The sequence below is a fragment of the Balearica regulorum genome, chromosome 6 (assembly GCF_011004875.1).
Source record: "Balearica regulorum gibbericeps isolate bBalReg1 chromosome 6, bBalReg1.pri, whole genome shotgun sequence".
NCBI classification, from domain to species: Eukaryota; Metazoa; Chordata; class Aves; order Gruiformes; family Gruidae; genus Balearica; species Balearica regulorum.
In genome coordinates, this window is record NC_046189.1 from 39316875 (window position 1) to 39342960 (window position 26086).

Genomic DNA, 26086 nt, shown 5'->3' on the forward strand with positions numbered 1-26086 from the left:
TCTAATGGTACATCTTATTTTTATTTGTGAAAACTCAATGCAAATAAGGTGGTGTTGCTCATGGTAATAGTCATGGGCTCCGTGCATCCAGCTGGTAAACCAGAGGTGGCCCTTTAAGATGCCCAGGGGGGACAGCCCAAACCTCCTGGCCCAACTCGGTATCTTTCTGCCTCTCCCTAGATATTTTACAGCAGAAATATTGAAATGTACATTTTTCCATACGGCTTTGTTTTGTTTTGTGTCCCGTGATGGCCTGTTCATATGCTGAGCTGGAGCTCTGCTTGGCAGCATCTTTTGGTCTAACCATATTGCAGTGCGGTACCTGTCTTGAAACGGCAAATGTTCCTACCAAGGACCGTGTCTCTGCACCACTTCCCCTCCTTTGTCCTGCACGGCAGTGCTCGGGCACGCCGCGTGCTTTTCGCTTGCCTCGTACTCTGTTTTGGGAGGTTTTGCAGAGCGGTGCCTTTGCCTGCTCGCCTCCCTCCGTATCCTCCGTGCTGGATGAGTTTGCATAGTGTGGTGTTTTCCTCTTCATTTATTGCAAACAAATCTGGTCCCTGCCATTTGTTTACTCTTATACTCTGTCTTTATGCCTTGGTATGCATTTTTAATTAGATGCGCTTCAGTTCTTTCACTGCTTGTTAACACTTTCGTATGGGAAGTACGGTCTCCACCAGCCCTGCGAGTGTTCTCTACGCTTAGGAAATTCAGATTTGTTTCTCCTACCCATGATTATCATTTGATATGGAGACTTATTGCCTAGCTGGCCTGTCTGCTGGGTCCCTACGCTTTCATTGTGGACTTTTAAGGTTCTTCCCCTACCCAGCCCGGATAATCCAAGTGCACTTATTCTGCTTGAAAATATTCTGCGTACAGAGAAATAGTGTTTTGGCTGTTTGTCTGGGCTGTTTCCGGACTTCTGCAGCTCCAGTTTGGATGCCTGACATCGAGAAGTCCTGGACAAAGACCACAGTGTGTGCAGATGAACTGCCTGCATTGTGAAAAGTCCTTCTGCACACGCAGAGCGGGTCCCAGAGATCAGGAATGCGCCGGGTTAGCCGTGAATGCGTTGGCCATCAGTCCTGTGAATGGAGGATGGATGTGTCTGGAGGGGAATACTGGAGTCCTAAACACACGACAGCTTTCAGAAAAGGCATCTTTCCTGAGTGCCAGTATTGTTAGAGCATGAAATTACTCTTTTTTTTCTTTGTTTCTTCTTTTTTTTTTTTTTTTTTTTTTTTTTACATAGTGTGAGCCCATTTGCACTTCCACTGTTGTCTTCTGCCTCTACATCTGACTCATGCCACAGGCAAAGGACTTCACCCTTTCTAGCTCCTTTCTATACCATCAGCTTTCTGGAGATGATGTGGGAACTGGGATGGGCAAACCTGACCCCGCTCCACCCTTTCCTTCCAGTTTGCCCACCCTGCTGCAGCACTTGCTTGCCTTTCACTGGCTCTCCTGTGTTGCCAGAACGTGTATGTTCTCCAGGATTTCATACCCTGACAGAGATTGCAAGGCTAAAAAGAGACTAAAATGTCTCTTTCCATCTCACAGTCTTCCCTGACCCCACTCTCTGGCTGGGGGCGAGGTTGCCAAAGGTCACTGTCCACTTCAGTGTGCACAGAGATCGATATCTGCTGAAGCCGGTGCCTAGATTTGCTCCCTCTCCCTTGCCAGTGCTATATTTCACGGTGAGGAGCCAAGAAATGTTTCTCCTCCCTTCTAAGAAGAAGAAGGGGGAGGACAGAAAAAGAAAAAAAGAAAAAAAGTCTTGTCTCCGCACTTACTCCCACCAGGAGGGCATTGTGTTTGGCCTCTGCTCTGCTTTTTGTTATAAATTTGCATGGTGTGATGTTTGCTTTGGCCGGTGGGGCAGCGGGGCAGCGGCTGGCATGCTGGCACCGCGGCCGGCTCCTTTGCCGGAGGACGGGTCGGGGCAGCACGTGGAGCAGAGATGCTTGGTGCCTAGCCTCCTTCAGGAGATGAGGCGCTCTCCTCGAGGATTTGAAGCGTTGGGATGTTGAGGGCTGCGTTTTGCACTCAGACGGCGGGATTTCGGGGTGGGAGCGTGCTGGTGGCGGGAGCAGAGCGCTCAGCGCTGAGCCTGCGAAAAAGCATCGCTCCGCGGAGCAACCTCGCGTTGGCAGGGAGGTGAAGTGCGCGGACTAATAGGTCTTTTCCACTTTAATTTCTCCTCTAAAATGACTCTTTGTTACTGTTCTCAGACTCGGCGCCAACCGTCACTTACGCGGCACACCAGATCCTTCTTTCTTTTCTGCCCTTAGCTTTGCAGAGAAGCCTTTAAAGCAAACAAACACAGAACTGTGAGAAACCGAGGGAAGATATGGACTGGCCCACTCCTTAGTGCTGGAATGTGGAAACTATGAAGACATCTTTTTTTATTACCAATGCTGGAAAGCACAGTCACTGAGTGGGCTGGAATACAATTTATGCTACATGCAGTAGTTAAAAAAAAATACTGCAAAAATGGGTGTAACGCTGGGCTGTGGTACAACTGGCCTTTCAGCCCCCACTTGAGATTCGTCCATCCCAGGGGGAAACTGTGGTTTGGAATAAGAGCGTGCATTTAATTTCACTCAGAGAACTTATTGGAGTTGGCACTTCAAGAAAGAATCTGAAGTATATTTTTTGTCATGATTAGTGGCCCCCTCACCACTACGTTTGATTATGTTGGAAGCTGAAAAGTTAAATTCTTATAAAATGATGATTTACAATCCGTGATTATCCAGGTAGGGTGCGCGAATTGCGCCAGCTTGGTCATGGGACTCCAATCTCATCCTAGTTCATTGCTGTGAGAAAATAAAACTAAAATGTAAAAAAGCTGAAAACACATCCTCTGATTGCTTAGGGAATTTTCTTAGTCATACGTTATCTTTCCTAGTAGTTTCAGTTATTTTGTCTCCACTAAAACCCAAAGCAAAACACTGCCCTGACACTTTCCCCTTGATTTTGGATCTGCAGCAGCCAAATTTATTTTTATCTCATGTTGTCTTTTCCCCTATGGTTATGCAAATCCTCGGAATAGGGGGCAAGGGGAAAAGCTAATTTTAAAGCAAGTAAATTCCAGTGGAAGGTTTCATCAGTCGCTCTGAGCAGGACTATCCTGGGTGCTGCTGGAGAGATGTGGCTACCTCCAAATAGCACAGGGGTAGGTGCCAAGTGGGGAGGTTGAATATTTTCCTTGTAGACACATAACTTTGCCCACAGGATTGAAGTCTCTCGCCTTAACGCTCTGCTAAGCTTCTCTGGAAGTACAAAGCTGTGCCTTAGGAAACACGCGTTAGGGAAATGTGTCTCCATACAATCAGCTGCTGAATAAAACCTCTGCACGGAAAGGATTTGGTGGTGGGTGAAGGGTGGGGCTCATGAGAAATATCTTGGGGAAAATATGGGGCATCAGCACGCCATCGTTTCTCCCAGTAATCTTTTGCTGGTTTGGTTATCGCTCGCTACATTTTGATACCTGTTTTTTTCTTTTTCATTCTCCCTTTCTTTCCTTGGCCAGGAAATCATCCTGAAAGTGTAAGTTCTATTTTCTTTCAAATTTATGTAGTTTCTTTCCCCCCTCCACCTCTCCCCTAACAGGTTCCTTCAAACTACGTTTAACTCCAGCGTACAGTAGTTGATACTCAGTGGATTCCCAGGATAAAAATCCAGCAGCTTCGTGAGCAAACCTGAGCGTGCCGGTGTGTTCCTGTGGGTGTAAGACCTGTAGCTACAGACGGCTTTGTACGGTTTACAAAAAAACATTGAAGATAATCAGAGTATATGGCACGTGTAACAGCTTCCTACCGGCGCTGTGCTTTTATTCGGTGTGCTGGTGCTGGGTTAGTCGATGCAATTTGCGGTCAATGTCTGGAATCGCATTCGGCTCCTGTTTGCTCTTCCTTTGAGTACCATTGCAATGCTCATTACTGCAAGGAATTAACGATAGTCAGTAATCTTCTGTGGGGCCTAAAGTTTCTGTATCCAGCAAAACACATAAGCCTCTCCTTGTATGATGTGTCAAGGGGCTGTAAGCGCAACTTTAAATGCCGCTTAAACTAGGATAAGTCTAAATATCCATTTAGGCTTTTCTCTGTTTTGGGGACAGAGAGATGACGATGTGAATATTTATGAAAATAAAGTAATTTAGGTGCAAGGTCCCAGATTTTGAAAACTTGGCCCATAAAATACATGCACTAAGGGTGCTTGTGGTTGTATAAGATAACAAAATGCACAAGTCATTTGGCTTAATCTCTCAAGTTACTGCAGGGGTATATTGTCTTCCCATTCGTGTAGCCTGATTAAGTTGCGTATGAATTTATGTCCTAGTCTTGCAACCTAATAAACCTACACAGTTTAAAATGCCTGACAAGGGCCGTAGGTTTTGGAGCATAAATTCTGTCCCCTCCTTTCGTGAAGCACCATACGCATGCCTGACCCTCCTTGGGAAGAGCCGAGTACGTCCCATGGTGGTCTGCAAATGAACTACACATCTCAATGCCAAAATAAGTAGAATAAATTATTTCGTTCAAATATGCTTTTGAATGCTCTCAACCTAGACGCTCTCTTTCAAATGCTCAGTTCATTTGCGAATTCTCTGGAAGTAAAGTTTTTGTTCAAACTTTTGGACTCCTTGTGATCTGGCTGGAAGTTAGAGCGCATCAAGCCTCGTACGTAATCAGAAAATGTCGTGTGAAAACGAGGACTGCTGGGAGCAGCATCTTTGATAAATTCCAGCTAGACCAAACTCCTTCCTTGCTGCTCGAGCACTGAGCTCACTGGTCTTATGACTATGTGTGCAGTCTGAATTGATTTCTGAGCCCAGCTAAGGGAAAGAGTTAAGCCTGTTCTCCCCTTCTAGTTGGCAGAAAGTTTGCAGTTTAAAATTACATACTGACTCTGGTGTAGAGACACAAGAAATTATAGAGCAGACACTGTCCAGGACAACGTATAATTTAAAATGTACTAAAGAATGTATACCACATGGCAAAGTAAGTGAAGTGCTTCTTCAAATATAAGTGTTTTGCATAGAAAGGCTGTAATTATCCACTCCTAGGGAAATGTTTGCATTCATTCTAAATCAATATTTACTATTCATCTCTTGTGTTCAACAAAACAAGGATTTAACATTTTTTTGTTTTAATGAGGTACTAAGACTACAATAATACTGCAATGTAATTGTCTTGATACAAAATATTGTTAAATTGTGTTGCTATTTTGGGAGCGAACAGTTTTTAAAAGGAGGGGTATCCCTATTTGTGAAATGTTACTGCAGTAACACACAGTTCAAGCTCAGCCAAGCAGGGAGACTCACCAAACAGACGTTAAGCCGTCTCTCTGTTAAGGCCCTTAACTAGGATCATTCGGGTGAGTCCTCTGTCTCCCTCCCCCGAAAGTATCAACCTCTTTATAATGATGCCTTTTCAGCTGGCATCTCAACAACAACAACAACAACGATGCAATTTCTTTTTCTGGTTTTAAGGTTGTTGGTTTTTCTTTCCACCCAGCATCTTTCAGCTAAGGCAGCAGGAGCCGAGGGCGGGCGGTAATTGGGCTGCAACGGTCTCCGCACGCTGGTTCAAACCTGTTGATGCAAATGGAGTTGTCTGAACTTCACTCTCCTGGGAAAATCTGGGGGGGGGGGTTGGGGGTGGATGCAGGAGGATACCAGAGGTCTGTCCTTTATCTTTTTCAAGGAACTAATCTACCTTTCCAAAGTTTGATACGTTACTTGGGGAGGACATAGGGAAGGAAGCGGTCTTAAAAAACACATAGGGAAGATTAGTCCTTCCCGCAGCAGGATCCTGGTGAAACGAGAGCATTGGAGAAAGATCAGAGTCGTTGGGAGGAACGGCACATTTAATCACAGTCTGTGCCACTGCTACGCTGCGGTCAGGAGGACGTCCTTGCACCAAGCATCCTTCTGTTTGAATTTACCTGGCATGTCTTAAGGGGTATTTCTCAAACTTCTTTAACTTCAAAAAAACCGCCAACAAGCAAGCATTTTTGGCACTGATGTGGCTCCATGTGAATCAAATCAGATAACTGGAAACACTTTACTTGGAAAATCCTTTAAAATCCTTTTTTTTAATCTCTATTTTTAATTCTTACACGCTGCCCACCATCTTCCAGGCACTAGCCCACCCTTACCAACACTGAGTTGCTTCTACTGCTGCTGCTAAAATTCGTGATAGAAACGTAGGCTTTTGAGTGAATTTCAATCTTGTACGCAACCAGATAGTCCTGTATTTTTTTCCTATGAGTCTGAAGTCATTCTTGTTCTCCGAGAAAATCATGCACATAAATAGGGTGAATAGCCCTGAGAGAAGAGCCGTCTCTTTCTCTAGCAAATGTTATTGTAACTGGTGTTTTAATTCTCCAGATATCACTCTCAGTGTACTGGGTAACAAAAGGCTGTATAGTGCCTAATCATTCAGCAGCGATCCCGGAAAAAAGCAGAAGGTTAAGAGCAAGTTCCTAAAGTCTGTAAAATCAATGGGACACTAGAAAGGGAACTGAAGTGTACCAGAAGGGACCTCTTGAGGGTCATTAAAAAAAGCAGAAACTGATTATGAACAGAGCTTTTACCCGAAGAACTGGAGGGGGCCAGCAAAACCATTCTGCTGCACTCCAGTTAAATGTCTAATAGTGCAGCCATTTTCTACACAGCCCATAAAGGATAATGAGGATGGCTTTGATAGCTTTCAAGAAAGTTGCTCTTGTCAGTGTTCACAAAAACATGATCCGAGCGTGCGCTCTCAGAGCACACAGCCTATGGTGATCGTACGTAGACAGTGAAAGGGAAGACGGTAACCCAATACGGTGCGTTTCACCCCTGTAATATGCCCTATCTATTATGCATGAGAAAAATTGCGTCGACCTAACAATACAAGGCAAACAGCGGCAATGAAACTTGTTGTTGTGCCTACCTGTTTGGTATCTCACCTTGCTGCAAGGTGGGATGTGTGGAGAGGTGGCAATGTTGGGTGATGATACGTGCATTAGACTAGATTCATGTATCTCTCTCTCCAGACTAAATGAGAAATAAAGTTTTGACCTAAAGCTTATTGAAATCTATCACCATCAGCAAAGTTTGGATTAGAACCCAATAGCTTTCTGCTCAGTTTCTGTGTTGGGAAAGCAACCTGCTGAAAGCCTGAAACATGGCAGTGGGAACCGGGATGTTTGTTCTCCTCCTATCTCTGACTCTGATCTTCTGTGCAATTTTGGGTGAGTCACAGCTTCGCTGTGATTCATTTTCCCAAAAAGTAAAATTAGAGTACCATCAAACTTGCATATCTTACTGGGATACTGTAAGAACGATTTGTAAAACATGTTTGAGATGCCAGTGGGTCGGTGTTTTAGAAGTTCGGGTGTTATTGGTCATCTGAAAAAGTAGGGAGCTGGTTCTACTTTGCTTTTGGCCTATAGAACAGTTCTGTTGGGGAAAACCAGAGGAAACCTTTCTAGTAAAAATTAACTTTGAGTTCTTTGTACTTCAGAGGAAACAAACCTTTTCGCTAGAAACAGATGTTCCCAGGGATGAACTGAATGTGAGTCAGTCTAACAGTGGTAAAGCCAAACTGTGAAACTTTTGTGTCATTGCTCTGTGATTCCAGCTATCTTCAATTAATAGAAAAAAATGCAGGAAATTCAGGTGGAAGGAATGCATGGAAATTGAAGTCAAAGAAAAATATTCATTGTGGCCTCGGCAAAGTGAGTTTTCTGAGCTGAAGTAGCTTTTAAGCAATTAACATCTGCTGTGTGCAATTACCGAGTGACACACAGCCCCAGATGGAGGGCTCCGACAGCCAGTGGCCATCTGGATTTTGGTCTTTATCAAGGGTACGCTCTGTTCTGGGTTTCACCTGGACTGTGAGACAGCTCTCCCTCTGCCCCACATTGCGCAGTCAACCTTGAGTCATTGGTGGGGAAAAGAGTGAGACAATTCCTCTGAGTCTGTCAGGTCCAAAGCTTTTCTGAAGTCACTGGAAAGATTATTACTGAAGACGTTGACCTCTGAATTGATGCATTGCCCTCAGTTTTCCAAAATGAGGTAAGTTACTGGGATAAAATTGACTTTTGAGACATAAGTGGCTTGATATGCACCAAACTCTGTTGGGACATATGGCTTGGGAGCCTTACCATCTGAAATTACACATAGAAAATCAGGTCTTAAAGGGAGAATTTTGTCAACAGGCTTTCATATTTTTTAAAAAAATGCAATTAAGTTTTCCTCAGAAGCGATAAGAAGTACTGGACCCAACCACAGAGACTAATTCTCGGAAGTAATCTAGTTTTAAAAGTGAAACTATAGTTTAGTTTGTGAAATTCAAAGAATAAAAATCAAAATGAACCGACAGTTTCTGACTACTCTGTATCTAAAAATGGGCCAACCTCATTTAGTCTATTTAAAAATTGTGTATCCATTCTGCTTGTATGCCAAGTTCAGCATGATGGAAATGAAAATGGTTGAGGTATAAACCCTTGGAAAACAGGGTTTATAATGGAAACAGTAATTGACTCTTAACTACCGCATCAAAAATACAATGCTATAATACAAAGCCTAGCTCTTGGGATCCCAGCTCTGCTTCTAACCTCAGGTTGGCAGAAAAACACCTCACCACAAAGCTAACTAATGTTTATAGGTTTGGGTTTTTTGTTGTTAGTTTTTTTCCTTGCAAAAGGAACATGGCAAGTGAAGAAAATTTATAGGAGCAAAGCAAAGTTGGCCAACAGTTCAAAAGTTCTCTCTTGTACGTTTTTGGTGGTTTTCCCAATCACTGATTCTCTCTCAACTCGTAAGACTAAGATGCCATACTTCTCCTCTGGACGAACACTCTATTTTGGCTGATAATTTTATTCGTGAAGCTTGAATAATAACCATCCCTTCATCTCAGCTTTACAAATAATTTGACTATTACTTCAAAGGTCAGAAATTTGGTTAACTTGAATGGAGAAGACAAAAAAAGACCAAATTCTTCACAGCTGTTGACTCCCTTCTCTGCATCACTGTAACAGGGAAGAGAGGAGAAGTGGTTCCGGGAATGGAGCAAAGCAAATCTTCCATTGATGTCATTGAAGATGCTTACCAAAGCCTTTGCCTAGCCTCAGCTGGGGTGCCACTTTTGCTGCCAATTATGTTTGTCATGACATCTTGCCATTCTGAGTTATACTGAAAGTACCAGTCCTGTTTGAAATTCTCATTAGGGGTTGTGAAATGTGGAAGATCAGGAAGTTCATTGGGAGGAGAACTACCACTCAGCCATGGTTAATAGACTCATGCATGGACATGTGAAATAAAACTGAATATTATGAGATCTGTATGCATTTATAAACAAAAAAAAAAAAAAAAAAAAGAGAGAGAGAAATTCCACTGAGGTGATTGGACTTCCGGTATTTTAAAAATTCTTTCTTCTCTGTGTATCATTAGTTTATCAAATTCATATTTTCATAGGTAATTTTTGTGGTTTAACCTGGCAGGGAGCTAAACCAACCACACAGCTGTTCACTCCCTCCCCCACACCCCCCCAGTGGGATGGGCGAGAGAATTGGAAATATAAACTAGTAAAACTCGTGGGTTGAGATAAGACAATTTAATAGGACAGAAAAGGAAGATGATAATAATAATAATAATGATAAAAGAATATACAAAACGAATGATGCACAGTTCCTCATCACCTGCTGACTGATGCCCAGCTAGTTCCCGAGCCGCGGTTGTGCCAGCTTCCCCCCAGCGATATACGGAACATGACGTCATATGGTATGGAATATCCTCTTGGCCAGTCTGGGTCAGCTGTCCTGGCCGTGTTCCCTCCCAGCCTCTTGTGCACCCCCCACCTCCTCGCTGGCCGGGCAGTGTGAGAAGCTGACAAGTTCCTGCCTTGGTGTAACCATTGCCTGGTAACAACCAAAACATCAGTGTGTTATCAACATTATTCTCATCTTAAATCCAAAACACAGCACTATACCAGCTACTAGGAAGAAAATTAACTCTGTCTCAGCTGAAACCAGGACAGTAATGAAGAAAAGCAGAAGACACAGCAGGAGCATTCTTTGTCCGTAAATTGTTTTAGTTCAGCTACAGGTTAAAAAAAGAATTTTAATATTCTCTGCTTTCCTTTCAGTATGGAAGATGGTATATAGCCATAAGCTTAGATCGCAGCGAAGGTGCGCCTTCACATCTGCCTGCATCGCCTGCTGTGCTCAGGCCACGCAAAGGGGCTGCAGAGAGACTCTGCTGGATGGGACGACTGTAATGGTAGTTGCAACCCTTCCAACTGGGTGCACAGGGTGAGCAACTCAAAGATCTGTTGATGATTACTGTTAGTGCATATATGCGTATTCAAAACCAAGAAAATAGGTCATGTATATTGCAACAGTATAATTTACCTATTCTTAGTCAAGTTTCCCAGGAATGATCCCATGGGCACTTTTTTTTTTTTTTTTTTACTTTTAACCATTGAACACCCTTCATTGCAAACTATCTTGTTGATGTTAGCATAAAGAGGATCTGGGACCTAACGCAGAACATTATTGTTAAAGCTCTTTTTCCTGGAATGGAGAAAATTTACCTTTACTGGCACCGATGTCTTTACTCAAATACAACTCCATTTGAAAATGATTGGGAAATTGCCAGTGCAAATACCGAATAAAGACTCCAGGAATTGGCCCTTTATGATGAGTGATTTATGAGTTATATTTTAAACAATATAAGCTATGTATTTCTATCTGGATTTTGAAAAACAAGCCAGGAAAAAGCAACAATAGCTTAGTAAAATATGTATACAGTCATGGAATGCTAGTACAGTCTTTGGCAAAGGATCAAGTAATGATAAGGCTTGACTCTATAGGGATATTAACATTTTTAAAGCAATCAATGTGAAATAAATCTGAGAATGTATGTTTAAATTATGAAAAAATACAGCATGAATATGCATTTTGTAGCTAACTGCTCCCTGTTGTTTTGGGCACTTGTCCTGCTCTAGTACAATTTTTGAGGAGGAAAAAGCTGACTGGAGCACAAGCTCCATTTCAAGTCCTATTTTAGGTGGTTTGCAATCATGGATTTCCCTATTTTTCTTATCATTTTTCTTTGATTCACTTTTTTTGAGGGTATTATCCAACTCAGCTTGGCACGGTTCAAGCGCACAACTGCAACCTTTTCCATGACCCAAAAGTCAGTGCCACTCTGTGGGTTGGCAGTTTGCAAATAAAACATATCCTTAATGAAGTGTGGAAGCTCCTGTTCTTTTCCTTCCTCAGGAGACGTGCCTTAATCTCTGGCTCAGAGCCTTGTCAAATGCTGCAGTAAAGAACTGGCAAGCTCAATGCTGCTAATGGATTGAAATCTCCACCAGGTTGTTCATTTCTTGAGGGTTTTTTTTTTTTTTTCCTGCCTTTTTTTTTCTTTTTCTCTCTAAATACTGCAGCAACTAAAGCATCGCTCCAGTCCTCAGTCTTCTATAATGATTGGTTAGGGACTTCAATGACAACTCCACAGTACACGTAAGAGAAATTTAAATTATGCCACTAAAATGTACCAAGGGTTTGGTTGCTTATGTAGGTCAATTATTAAGGAAAAAAAAAAAAAAAAAGATTAAAACCAGGGGCTGTTCTGTGTATTTAAAGTTATTCCTGAAGATATAAAACTGTGGTATTTATGCTTATAAGTTGTGACAGGTTCTTTAAGTCATAGGCGTTTTGTCTCTTCTCTAGTAGAAGCTGAAAATGTTCAGATTTCCCCCGCCCTCCCCACCCCAGAAGGTAACTGTAAGCTACTGAATCACATCTGAATAGCTCAAAAATACTGAAGCGCAGTACTGGAAATTATGACAGTCTCTCTCTTTTTTTTTTTTTTTTTTTTCCCCCAGGATGTGTTTGAGTAATATTGTGATAAAGGTAGCTCTCACTAGTTCTGGCACAAATTGAGAAAACTGCATTTTTTTCCAAAATTTAGCTTTTTTTTTTTTTTTCTTTTTTCCTTATCACACGGGTATGCTATGTAATCTCAGGTTACCTTTTCTAACAGTGCTGAGTTTTATGCAGCTGAAGAAAATCCCTCATCAGAATTTACCTCTTCACAAAGTCATTTTGAGAGGGATCCAGACGACCCAGTCAGGCAAAAAGCTACGCGCGTTTGCAGCGTGGTTTTGCAATGACCTGTATTGCAACCTGTTGTTGTCCAGAGCTTTCAAACTTTTACATTGGGGGGAAAAAAAAAAAATAAAAGAAGAAAGGGAAAAAGCAATTATTCAATCACTTGTGCTTGGGGCAGGAATTTGTAGTGTTCCTTTAGTCTCTGTTAACCTGGTTCTGTCAATGTCAATAACTCCGTGACATCCTGGGAGGAGGAAAAACCGTGGGTTGATGGGTAGAAAAAGCAGTTCGGTGCTAAAATGTTATCAAATAATGTATGTGAGTTAGCGCTGTGTATTCCGTGTCATTGTGCCGGAGAGCTGCTGGTATGATTGTGCTCATTGGAAACGTAGGGACTCCTCGAGAGAAAGTAGGTTACCCTCAGTTCTGCTGGTGGATGGAGGGGAATGAAAAGGGACGTTTCCGTGCTGCTGCCTTTTTAGATCCATGCTCTAGCACATTACTGGAGGGACCTTGGTGTGTTTTATCTACCAAGCAGATGGGAAGTCAGGTTCTTCCAGCAATGCTTTTGGCAGATCAAAATGATTGCATCTAAGCTGATGTTCTCCATAGAGTTCCTGTGTATCTATGAGAACTACTAAAATGCTGGAATAACTATTATTGTTGAAATATTTCCATCAGAGAGGAATTGATATGACCTGTGATGACCTCGTGTCTTGTTATTTCTGCCCCTTAAAGGATTTCATAAGGAAAGTGTATGAACGGAGTCCATCCGTGCACCATTGCACATAGATGGTCTAGAACCTACGCAGCATCTCAGCAGCCGCCTGTGCTGCAGGTCGCTTAAAAACACTTTTGAGCTGCCTGCTGAAAGAAGTGGTTTGCAATCTGTAAAGCCAACAGTTAGAATTAGGATGGGAAATAGGATATCATATAGGAATTGACCAAGCTGTGAAATATTATGTCAGTTCAGTGATTTTCTGGAGGGGAGAAAAAAAAGAAAAAAGGAAAAAGTAGTGTTTGACTATCTTTTCTTAGAAGACTGAATTTTATGTTAAGGAATTGTGTTTCTGGAATGACTTGAAAGAAGAGTGAAAAGGCATCAGAGGCCTAGGGAGGAAAAGGAAATTTGTGGAGGAGCTCGGAGGCTGCAGAGGAGCTGAAGCTCAGAGGGAGGAACGGTGGGAGTTATCTGGAGTGGGAAGGCATGGGAAAAGGCATGAGTGGGGGAGATTAAAACCTAATTTGTTAAAGTTTTGCAAGGCTGGAATGAAGAAATTAAGTCTAACATGAAGTGAGAGGAAAGGACTAAAGGAGCTGCTGGAATTTGGCTGTATTGTTTTGCTGCTGGATTTTGGATGAATGTCTTTGGACTTCAAAGTGCAATCTGTGGACCGTGCACCAGGGAAGGGTATCATCACGCAGTCTTTCTCCTCTGCCTGCACAGACCTTGATTAGTGGTAAAGGCCCAAAGTGACTGAGACACGTATTAATGTAAGGCCTCCAGTTGTAAATCAATATTTGAAATAAATGGTTTTAACTGTTCATTATGGAAACTTCATTCTGAGAATAATTATAAGTCTAAAAGTGCAAGTGAGATTTAAGTCCTGTGTTGATCTGCAGAGATTTGGCAAGCAGCGTACATACTTAATCAGTCACACTGTAGCTTCCGTGCTTAAGATGGAGCTTGCAGCTTGTTTGTCCTAAAAAAATACAGTATATTCATTCATCATGTTTATTCAAATTAGGGCATCTAAGGAATAATGGCAACCTTATTCTACAGAATTATCTGCAGCGGTTTAAGGAATGTACCTGCCAAGATGAAAATCAGTAAATCTGATGACGACACATTTAAAAACAGTTCAGCAGCCTGGTTTTATCCTATGTAAAACATCAGAGTCTGCAGCCCACACTCCCATGACTACCTTGTCCACGACCACCAGCATTTGTAACTTTGCTTTTCTTCTTTATCTCGATAAACTTCTGTTATGTTTATGTTGCTAAATGGGAACTTTTATTGACTGCACTGGAAAATTGGGCTGCATCAGAGCTATGCTAGGAAGCACTGTACTAATCGCTGCTAAATTATTTTAGATGTTACTTTTTTTTCTTGAGGAAAAGCAGAGTGTTGTTATTCTCACCGCTTTTGCAGAGCAATATGTTTGCTTGATGACTTAGAGCTACGTACATCTATCTTTCTTACTGGATTTCTTTACCTTTTATAAAGATACTTATATTTTATAAAGTATATTTACTGATTGAATAGCACATACACTGGCTGTAGGAATAGTTATTGTTTTTCTCTGTTCTTGTATAGGTCCCATTACCAGTTTCTCCTGCACCACCTCCTCCTCTGAATTAAAAAAATAGCAATAACAATAACAATCTTGCTCTTTCCCTCCCTTCCAAGTAGGTAGGAGAAAATTGCTTGATTAGATTATAGGGTCTGTATATGTGTGTAAAGATTTTATTGTGGGAAATCTATATTAGAGCCAAAACGATTAATGGTAATTAATGTTCCCACATTTAATAACAAAAGAATTAATAGTGAGCAGCCACTTACCATAAAGTGTTTCCTTGACGTTTCTTACTAAAAATAAAAATTCTGAGCATGCCACATAGATTTTGGGAAAGAAGAAAAAGAAAGATTAGGTAAAGACAACATCTCACTGTAATTTAAACCATTATTTTTCTGACAGCTTTTTATCTCCTGTCTGGAAGAAATAAACATATTAAATTTTTTATTAAAATAGTTAGGCTTTGTGAGAGTATTTTTTTCCCAGTGCAATAATAAATATTTATTTCTGCCAGAAACAAAGAAGTTTGTCTATGAGGCTTTTACTGATGCTGAGCCAAAGGTATGAGTCTTTTAACCTAATAAATACAGCTCTTATGCACTTGCTTTCTGCTCTTTGGTACGAATTTTGATGTATAAGTAACATTCCTATAGAGACCAGGTCATCCACTAGTATTGATCATCTGCCTCCCTGTCCTCCGAGGCACCGGCACCTTTGATTATTGTTTATGAGGATGAAGTGCGCTGTATCAATTAAAGAATAACTCTAAAATACAGAGTTAAACTACAGCCACAGTAAATTTCCAAATAAATAACAAAGGCTTACAGCAAGATCTTCAGACATACGGGTTGGACACTGGATGTGGCCAGAGAAGGAGTTTAACGTGACCTAGCAAGCTCTTGCAAAATCCTCCTTCTGTTGCTTCTGCTATGCCTATCCCCTGTTGTGTTCAATTGGCATTGCTTTAAATATCACCTCCTACCCGTCAGCGCAGCGGGGGCAGCGTGTCTGGATGAAATGGTAGGAGACTGGTGTTAGGCACTCAGATCAGAAAGGGGATTGCATCCATTTGGGAAAAAGCTCTTGGCCAAAGTGTCCAGTACAGAGTGAAATTCCTTCCTTTTGAAGGAGAAAAAAAAAAAAAAAAAGTGCATAAAAGAAAAATACTGTCAGATGTCCATGTACTATTAACACAGAATAATTTATACTGGATCCTGCTCTTACTGTTTTGGTAGATCTGTATGTGCTCTGCCTATGATCTGGATGTGGCTAGGGTTTCTATGTCTGTGCTTCTGGCAAATGTGGTCAGTATTTAACCCAGACTGTATTTTTGTGCTTACCATCTGCTTAATTCTGAATGTCAGATCCACAACTGGCCCGTTAGTTATTTCTATTCAGCTATTTTCAACTCAGTTCGGGGCAGCAGATAGGAGAGGATGTACTGGTTATGCGAAAATGTCAGCTGAGCTGCATCTCCTCCCAGCAGCTAAAACCAAATCTTTCTTTGTGAAAATAAGAAAAGGGGACAATTCTCCTACGTTTGTGTTGCATTGTCTTCTCCAACCTTGTGCTGTCTTGGTGTTGTTGCAATTAGAAAGAAATGAAAACATAACAGTAAAGCTGAGCTTGTAAGAGTTTTCAATCTGGTTATAATACCAAGTCAATGGGCACACTACACTAAACCCTTACTAAGTAATTTCCACTAAAAGTCTATGGTTTTAGGTGTGGAACACCTTCAATATGTGACCTAGCCTGGAAATGTTTAGCTAAAGTGGGCTATTAGATCTTAGTCCTGACCATGCTATCCCTCCAGTCTTTCTTACATGGCCAAGCTACTCGGATACTTGTTCAAATATGTCTGGAGTGTCTAATAAGAAAATAATTGGGAATATTTTTAATGACTCACTGCAACTGAGAAATTTAGATGAAATGAAGTAATGCTGGGAAAATTGCTTACAGTTATTTCTTGTAAGAAAAATTACTTAACGCTCATAGTTAGTTGTATACTTCACAGGTCTGATTCAGCCTTCCAGTTCTGACGTTTCAAACAAATGTCAGCACCTTTACCAACAAATGCACCGACAAATAGATTAGACAAGCAAGTGGGATGGAGAAGACATCTGCTTCCAGTCTTCTGATGCACCTCGAGGACCCACGTCTGGAGGTAGGAGAACTGCTGCAGGGTGGGAGGGGAATCCTGCCCTCAGAAAGGATATTTTCTGGTGCCTGTAACTTGGGTTGTATTGGAGAGAAAATGAGATGCAGGAGGCTGAGGGTGAGAAGTGCTGTGGTAGGATTAGAAAGAGGTTTTTCATTAGTCTTGTTGGATGGCATGCCTGAGTGTCTCCTTTGAAAAGGGTGCTGCATGTGCTCCGTCTCGCTGAAAGGCAGCTCCGCCGGCCAGACCAGCAATGGGAGAGTGTAGGTGGACATCTCTCCCTGCATTCAGCACACGGACACCCTTTTGGGGAGATTTTTTTGTTTCCTTACCCTCATGTAATCCTTCTGCTCAGAAACCGTCGAGTCAAATGGAATACAAAGTATAGGTGAATAAGCCTGTATCAGACAGAGTCTGCATGCTACCCAAAAGCAGTTATCCAAACCCTATCTGCCAGAGATTAAAATGTTAAAGTACGGATGATCGTAAACCATTTATTGTTTATGAATTCATAGTCTTCTTAGATGTCCCTGGGTGCTGGATTTTGCTTATGGATCTCTGAACTAGCTGAAGGAAATGTAAAATCAAATGTAGACAGACAGCTCCCTCTTGACTACATATCCACAGAGGCTCAGGAACACTTGTTCTGCTAGCAAGGGTGTGGAATAAATTGCGCTCAAGAAATTTGCTCTAGATCCACCTATTTTGGACGATAGGCTTAGTGCGCAACGCCAAAGCCCCTCCTCGGGGAGCTGCCGTCACCGTGGTGCAGACAGGTGGATCTGGAGACGCACAGTCCTGCAGAGTGGCAGAGGACCAGCAGATCAATATTTAATGCGAAGGCTGCTGCAGCCCCTCACATGCATAATTTATTCCTGCTTTTGGGTCCAGATGGACCTGAATCACGCCGTGCATCCAGACTACAGGGGTATTAGAAGCAGGTCCAAGCGTCTCAGATTGTCCTCACCTTCAAAATGGGGGCATTTCAAAAACCACTATTCAACCATTTGCTTCCTCCCTCTGCACAACAGAGAAAGAACCACTTTGTGGAGGTCTTTGAAATTTGTGTCGAATTACACTGACTTTCTCTCGCTGAGGGCACATAGCACTGTTTGTATTGCAGACCAGAGTTAGGGCCCTAGAAAGAATTAAGCATTTCTGAGTTTAATTAAGTGCACTAACAACATATAAGCAAAGTCAATCTCATAAAAGAGAACTTTACTGTACAAATTGACACAAAATAAAAGCCCTTTGGGATTAAATAAAAAAAAAATAAATCTGAAAAACACATTATGGTGAGCAACCTCGCCACCCCAGCTCATTTCAGTGAGTGAATATATCTGCCTGAGAATTTCTTTTCCCTGACACACGATTAAATACCAGTGATACGATAGCATGCGATGCTAGCGTAACAAGGTATGAGCAAGAGGGATTTGCTTTTGACTAGTTAAGAAATAAGCTTACTAATTCACAAATTTATTATAAGATTAGCCTCTAATACCTGATAATCACCTTCGTCAAGGAAAATTTCTTCTCTTCAAAAGGCAAATGAAATTTATAGATGGGTCTTGAGCCAGACTCATGGGCGGTAGACAATGTTCATGAGAGGTCCAGCCTTTCTCTTTGAGCACGGGAAGAGATAGCGTTTTACCAGAGCGGGTACAGCGTGCAGCACAGCACAACACAGTGGAACAGAAACAAGACAGGCATGGCAAAATCTCAGATGCTTTAAGATTATTAATCTCTGCAGAAAACAAGTTTGATCTCTGTCAGACTGTCCATTAATTTTGATGGAGATACTTTTAAGATCTTATGTTTGTATTTTAGCGGGGCTATTACAGCTAAATACACGAGTAAAAATGTATTCTTATAGCATATACAGACAAGTATTCCCATTTCAAAGGTGATGTTGTCATATAGATACGAGAACATCAGTATTTGTTAGAGTCTTGTTATTATCTACTTTGCAAAAGGCCATCTGGACTTCAGCTAAGAAAGGGCTCCCAATGTGTTAGGCTCATGCAAACATCTGGTGAAAAAAAGGCCTTTCCGCCCAAGGACTTTTTGCTCAAACTAATAAAAAAGGCAAAGTGTGGGAGAGGAAAAAAGGACAGAGGGGAAAAAAAAAGAAAAAAAAAAAAAAAGAGAAAACTTTCTACAGTCCCACAACCTTTTACTAACAGATGGAAGTCTGTCTCCTGACTCCCAGCCTAGTCCCATTGCCAACAGAGGATATTGCGTAATTGTTAAGCACAAGTATATACCCAAGTCACTCATGCAATGTTACTGTGAGCAGGTACGAGAGTAGCGTGAGCCCTGCCGCATGCCAGAAATCACTGTAAAGACAAATACCAATATAAGCATTTGCTGCCTTGCTGTTACTGGCTTTCAGGTTCAAAATCTACAGGCAGATGACAAGATTTTGTGCACGGATATAGAATTTGGTACAAAATTCTCTCTGGGTACCAGAGCGTCACGTCAGTTTGCTTGTTCTTATATTTCTCTGTAGAAATTTAGTGAAACAAGGATTTGAGAATCAGCACTTGTGGAAAAGAAGACAGCAAAATAAACATTGCACCGTGAGATGCAGAATTACTGAAGCTTCATTTCTTATGGCTTTGGGTCCTTCATTTCCCACTCCCCCCCCAGGTACTAATGTCTTCACCTTCTTGCACTACCTCCAGCCATCCCACACACAGCCTACAGACCGTGCCTCAGTTTCCCCTGAGCTGCTGCTTGCACGAGAGACTGGGAGCTCTACAGACCCACGCGTGTGCCTCTTGGCCAATGCCAAGCCAGCAGAAATGGTACTGTAAAGCCTCATGTTGCAGCTTTTCCTGCAGCAGAAGCACTCCTTTCAATCCTGTACCTGTACTCCAGCTGCCAGGAGTTTAATTCTCTTCAGGGCTTCCACCTCTGTATTGAATTGGATTGAAATAAGCCAATGAATTTGCAGACGGTTAAGGAAGAAAAGGTCTGGCAGATAGGGCCAACATGTAAGCAGGAGAGTTGTCCAAAAAACTGAACTCAGAAAAGTGTGGGATTTTGAAAAGTATAAAAGCATACGAACTGTAACAAAGATTGTCTAGTTATGGAGCGAAAGAAAATAAATAATGGGATTAAGTAGAGAGGAAAGCAAAGGTCAGAGGTCAGTCACCTCCTTGGATCACATGAAGAAAGAGATTAGAAGTTTCCATGATTGAGAATATAGCTTTCCCAAAATGAGATAGCAGTTTCAAAGTCCAAACATTAAAGAAAAGCTTGTTTATTCAGTTTTTTAAAGAGGTCTCAGGCTTAGGGTTCTCATTCGTTCACTTCCTATGGGTTACTACACACTGGAACAGGACATGCAAGCGGGAAAGAACATCTTCCCCAGGACCTTTGAGAATGGGGCACCCAGTGCTGAAGGTCTTTGTGGGCCTGGAACCAGGCTAGGTTCCTCCTGGAGAAGACACAGCTCTGTAGAAATCCACATACTTCATTACACCATGGAAGATGGAGAAGCAAATGGTTTCTCTTGTGTTTTAAGTGGCAATTTCAAGGCTAAATGTGAATGTTCTTGCACAAAGATACAGGCAAGAGGCCTTTGGAAATTATTCAGCAGAGTTATAGAACTTCCTGAACCTGAGCCAGGCAAAAATACTAGGACCTGAACCAAAAGGAAATAATTTATAGCTTGAATGCCTTTTACCAATCAATTTTTCTCTTTGGAAATGCTTTTTTCCCCTCTCATAGCTTAGATGTCAAGATTAAAGTATGATAACGACGTAGTGGAACAGTCATGTTTGGCCAGGTGATAACTAAGCATTTTAGATATCCTGGTATTGGCTTTCAAGCAAACGTGGATTTGTACATGTGCGTTATACCTACAGTTATGCCTGTAAGTATATCATCTTTCTCTCTTTCTGTGCTCTTTGTGCTCTTTGTGTGAATGTGTGTGTGTATATATATTTTCACGATGACAGTGATATGCTGAATGAATCAGAAGCCCACTCTTCACAAGTACACAGGGATTGCTGGATTCAAAGACTGACAGTCCAGGTGAGAGCCGATTCCTCAGCATACTCAATTTAAAACTCTTGATCAGATGCTATTAGCGGTATTTCAGTTTAAGTTTTTATTTTTTTCCCTACTGGATGCCTGCAGCCCTCCTCCATGCATGCGGTAGGAATAAGCAGGGCTGCTGGGGGGGTTGATGCCCTCACCTCCCACGCTCAGGCTGAAAGCTACAGCTCCACAACAATTTTCTTCCAGCCCACAGGTTGTAACAAGCAGTCAGTCACACCAGCCCTCTCTGCGATCGTACCTGCATTATTTATTAGCCAACGGATGTAACTCTGTCCCTTTTTTCAACCCAGCTTTAGTGACTGTGCCTTCAGGGTCAATTCACTCACCTCTCTGCAAGTCGTGTAGGGTGAGGAGAGGCAGGGATCTTCCATGCCTGTTCACCCACGGGCTCTCGGCACATTTCCACTGCAGCGTTTTAGGGGCTTGCATGAACCTAGGTGATTCTTAGGCATTTGCGTGCGAAAAATATAAGTATTCCTTGCGAAGAGGCAGATGCACTTGCAGGGTGATGTGGTGCATCAAATCAGGTGGGCCACGTTACGCAGAGGGGTATCGTCCCCGCACCGGTAGTTCAAAATCAGTGCATGTCGTAGGGCAGTATTAGCGTATAAAAACAGCCAGATGAGGAACGCAGTACGTAAAACTGCAAGGCATGCCGTTTGTAAGCCCTGTGCTTATGAAACAGTCCATACGCTTTGACAATGGAGCTAATTTTCTTTCTAATAATTCTAATAGCAATTCCTAATAATTAGCTGATCTAATTCAGATTTGCATTTCATCTTTTCAAAGCTATACTATTACAAATGGCAGAGGAGCCTTGCCCTTAAAAAATGGTGATAATATCCTCATGACCTGGGACCGCTGTTGGAGAAAAGATTTTTGCCTGAAAGTGTTTCAGGAAGTTACAAAACTCCTTTACATGGCCTGTTGGATCTGTGTATGATTTCCAACATTACACAAAATAAATACCAGGAGACTGGTGTGGTTTATACAAGAGTTTATAGAGAAAAAATCCACCCACCAGCTCCCTTGCTGAGGATTACAACCAGGTCTCTGCTGCCAAGTTCTCTGTTTAGGTAAAGCATGAGAAAATCTGCCATTTTTTTAGAGTCACAAAAGGGGTGCTACAGGGGGGGCAGTGAGAAGCTGACAGCTCTCGCTGCTTAAAAGGCAGCTGTTCCTTCTCAGGTACTATTATTAATAAACCCTAAGGTAATGTTTGCTCTGAAATATGTCTAATTGAAATAATTTACCCTAACCCTTAGAGAATTATGAAACTGTTTTCATCATGTTCACACACAGCAAAATAATTATGAGATGCCATATGGAAAAGACATCATGTGGTATATGTATTTCTGAATGTATACTTTTTGAAATGGTTCCCACAGATAAATCATATAGCTAATTTACAAAGAGGAGGTGGATAGTAGTTCTTAAGTATGCAGTTTAAGTTTAAAATGGTTTCAGGCTGGGTAAATTTACAGTGGTGATGACATGCAGTAATTGCACTGATCACAGGACGTATATCACAGAAGATGTCGATAGCGCCATTAAGTTGCACTGCACAAAACGGAGCAGGGAAATTCTGCTGGTGACTCTCCGCTATTGCAATGTGCCACCCCTCAAAGCCTCTGCGGGACCTGTGTGGTCCTGAGCTCGTTTTGCAGCTGAAGCGTACCCGACTGAAGAAGCGCTGGAGATGCTCCCCCACCGTCAGGGAGTCTCTGAGATGTTTCTGGTTTGCATCCGGAAAGCTCTGAGCTGACACTTAAGCAAAGGCAATACTCTCCCGCTACAAATTTATTTTGAGCAAAGCCCTCAAGACAAAAATTTCTTATGTTGCTGTTCCCCACCGTCCATCTCTTGAAGGTTTTTCGAAAGGTTTTATTCCTAAACTCATGGGTAGTCACCAGCATTATCATGTATATGTATGATATATCTATATATTTTTATGTATGTAGGTTTCATTGCATACGGTAGCAGGAGAATTCTGTAGGGCACTTCTTGGTCTTCTTCCAGGAATAATTGTGGTAGATGATGAGACATCTGAGGTTCTCTTCCCTATAGTTCAGAAGTTTTGAAGGTGCTTTTTGAATAAGGAACTCTTATTAACATTTCTAGAAATCTGGCTGGAGATCAGGCTTTCTTGTCAGACTTCTGGTAGTTCTTGTTTCCAGATGGATGGAAGAAAAATAAGAGAATAGCTTATTACACCCTTTCTGTTTCATGTCCGATTTGAAAGCAGAAAGTGAAGACGACGGAAAGAAATCTCATTCTGTCCAGTCCCTTCCCTTTATTTCTAAGGACTCTTCAGAAAAAGGGTTATCTCTAATTTGAGCCGTTCAGGTTAGCCTGTATTTTGTCTAAATTAGCTCACCAGTTGCTTTTGCAATTATTTTTGTGATGATTAGTGGAATATTTGAAAGATCCGAGATACGCAAATTAATTCACCCCCAGCCCTCTATTTTGCAAGAACTGTAGACATGCACCGCAGCTGCATTGTTTATCCCCCAGTAATGACATCATTACCCCGCATTACCACTCTAGGTAGTGTATTTGGCAACAGGCAGTACCTGATGAGTACAAGGAAAATATTTACCCAGCTTCAACGCTGTGGCATTACCCCAGTAATGCCGTTTCAGGAAGATCACACTGTATTTCTGAGATTCGTGCTACAGAAACCAAAAAAAAAAAAAAAAAAGCTTTGGCATTTCTGTGCGTGTAACACCAGTCCTCAAATAAACACCTTTTAGAGACAGTAATTACAGTAATTCTGGTTTTAAAGGAAAAATAAAAAATAATAATAAGAAAGGACTGCAAAAAGGGATATTCCCCACAAATTTCTAAAGGTGGGAGTTTTCAAATACCCTGGCTGTGTGTGGAGCACTAGGGACATCCATATTTGATGACTCCCTAATCTTCCCAGGAGTAACCACATATACTAATATTTACTCACTCTGTCTGTACAGATACAGTATCTGAACGCTGCTGATGCATTAACGTGCGAGTATTTAAACTGAGCTTTTCTGCGAGGTGTCATCCCTGGGAACCACCTGCGCTGGCGAGGTCGCCTCGCGTCTTCCCTCTCTCTGTCATTCCTGCTTTCGGATGAGAAATGTGATGGTCTTTCTCCGTTTCTAATATTGCACAGACGAAAAGGCATGTTCACCTTTTAGCAACTTCCCGTCATTTGTTTTTATGCTCACTGAAGGTGTATTGTATTTTGTGCTATTAAAGCGCCCTAAACCAAAACTCACATTTTTTTCCCTGCGAGTTACAGTAGATTATTATTTCACTACAGTATCCGAAAGCATGAAATAGAGATTTATGATACTCTTGTGTTTTCCACTTCAGTTCATGTAATGCAGGGAAGGTAAAATGACTCTGGCTGCACAGGATCCCTTTTTCTTTTTTCTCTTTGGAGCAGTGTGTGCTGCGTGATTAGAGGATAGTGAGAAGGTCACTGACCAAACTTTATCTTCCACACAGTTTCCCACAGCATGTATTCCTCCTAGGGAACATTTTCTCAGCTCAGGTTATTTCCAGAAATGTTCTCAAACCATAAGAACAGCCCTTGCAGTAAAACATTTCATTCCCACTTTTTATCCTTTATCTAGCAGCGCAGTGTTGACAGCATTTATGTTTCTTCTATTGACTGGGCCAAGAACAACAGGATTAATGAGGTTGTCTCTTCATGAGTGCATTATATTTTTTCCTCTGACCTTTCAAACATGGGAATCTTCTGTTTGCAATATTTCTTAAGGAAGGAAAACCCCTTCTCGCCAAAGCTCGTTTTGACGGGGGCCGTCTGGGTGGGAGCCCGGGTTCCCGTGCACCTCCGGGCGCCCCGCGGAAGGGAGCGCGGCGTGCGGGCGTCCTCCGCGCCTCTCGCCGACGTATGGGCTGAAAGGAAACTGTGAAAAAGCGAAGGAGGGAATATCTTCGTTTCCTTGTTTTTTAAAGAATTGGCTGGGGGACGTGGGATATTTTAAGGACTTTCTCAAGCTATGAAATTCTGATTATAAAACTTACACAGACTATCGTACTGCGGGAACTGCTCAGCAGACGGGTGGACACTGCTCTGCTTTTTTTTTTTTTTTTTTTTTTTTTTTTTGCGAAAGTTTGCATATGTTTAGGCTGGATGAGCAGGGGGAAGGAGGAGTCACTGGAATTGCAGCCTTCCACAGAACACCCTTGCACATAATCTTTCCTATTCCTGATTATTTTTGACACTGGGTAACTGGAACGCAATCAAGATAGGATCATTTCGAAGTGCAGCAGGACAGGGAACGTGAAGAATTTTCCCAAGGATGGGAGCACAAATATCTTTAAACACAATAAATAACTTTGCACATATGACATCTTTTAGCCAAACTCCTCAAAATACATCAATTAGATAAGCTAAACATAATTACATTTTTGCATAAGATCGTTAAGGGTGACTTATTTCCATTTTTCATCTGGGGAATTGGAGGGACAGAGGGCTGGAAAAATTCCCACTAGCCCAAAAGCTATCTATATAGGCAGGTCTCTAAGCTATTAATTTCCCCAAGATATTTATTTCCCCTCTTGGTGGGGAAAGAAGCACCACAAATTTGTGCATTTACATCCTGCATCGGGGCAGTAAACCCCTTTACGGAGGAAAAGATACTTTAGTGTCAGCCATTTGACCTGCTCTTTCCAGCCCATGGTAAGTGGTGGAGAAATCTGCCTGATATTTTGGAGGAGGAGGAAGTAGAACAGGCGATATATATATATATACATACACATGTAGAGGTGTGTATAAATATATACAGCCCCAAATATAATTTTTAATAACTATAAAAAGAAGTGGAAACCTGAAGGCTTGCAACACTTGCAGAATATGTTTTCCGTAGGTGTGTAGTTCAGCTGCGCATAAGAAATTCCTATGCCGTGTGGGAAAACCAGCTCTCACCTGCTGACTTGAGGGGAAAATAGAGTGTCCAGGGGACTGTCTTGCTGAGCGCTCCAGTGCTGGCTTCACTTCGTGTCCGCGGTGCGGAGGGCCAGGACGCTGGGCTGAGCTCCGGGCGGTGATCCAGGAGGGCCAGAGCTCAAGCACCGGGCTTAGGCTTTAAGCAAGCTCGAGACCTCTGTGTGTGGATTCAAGTCATTCTGGGACTTTGAGAGTGAGCTGAACTAGACGTGTGGACATAGCCAAATTCATCCATGTCAGCTCTAGGAAGAGAACAGAAACAAATATTCCTGGCTCCTTGCTTTAACGATTTAAATAATCCCACGTATTAGCTCTGGAAAAAGGACGGGCTGCTTTTACAGCGCTTTAAGTTGAAAAAGTCATCAGAGGAGCTAAGTCTGTTCTGAGCAACTCTTCAGAGTAATATTTCATGAGATTTGGAAATATTTTCTCCTGAAAAGAGTAATACTTATACAGTAAAGAAGCTAATTCAACTGTGTTCTCTCCTCAGGCTCT

At 41.9% G+C, this 26086-nt stretch overlaps 1 long non-coding RNA gene across 2 annotated transcripts in view; it reads left to right on the forward strand.

The window, feature by feature from the left end:
• LOC142602396 (uncharacterized) overlaps window positions 1-24350 on the forward strand; it is a 42255-nt gene extending 17905 nt beyond the window's left edge. For both annotated transcript variants that reach the window (XR_012836194.1, XR_012836193.1), the window contains exons 5-7: window positions 10140-10305; window positions 16423-16572; window positions 19076-24350. This is a non-coding gene — a long non-coding RNA (uncharacterized LOC142602396). The remainder of the gene's footprint in view (window positions 1-10139; window positions 10306-16422; window positions 16573-19075) is intronic.
• The last annotated feature ends 1736 nt before the right edge of the window (window positions 24351-26086 follow it).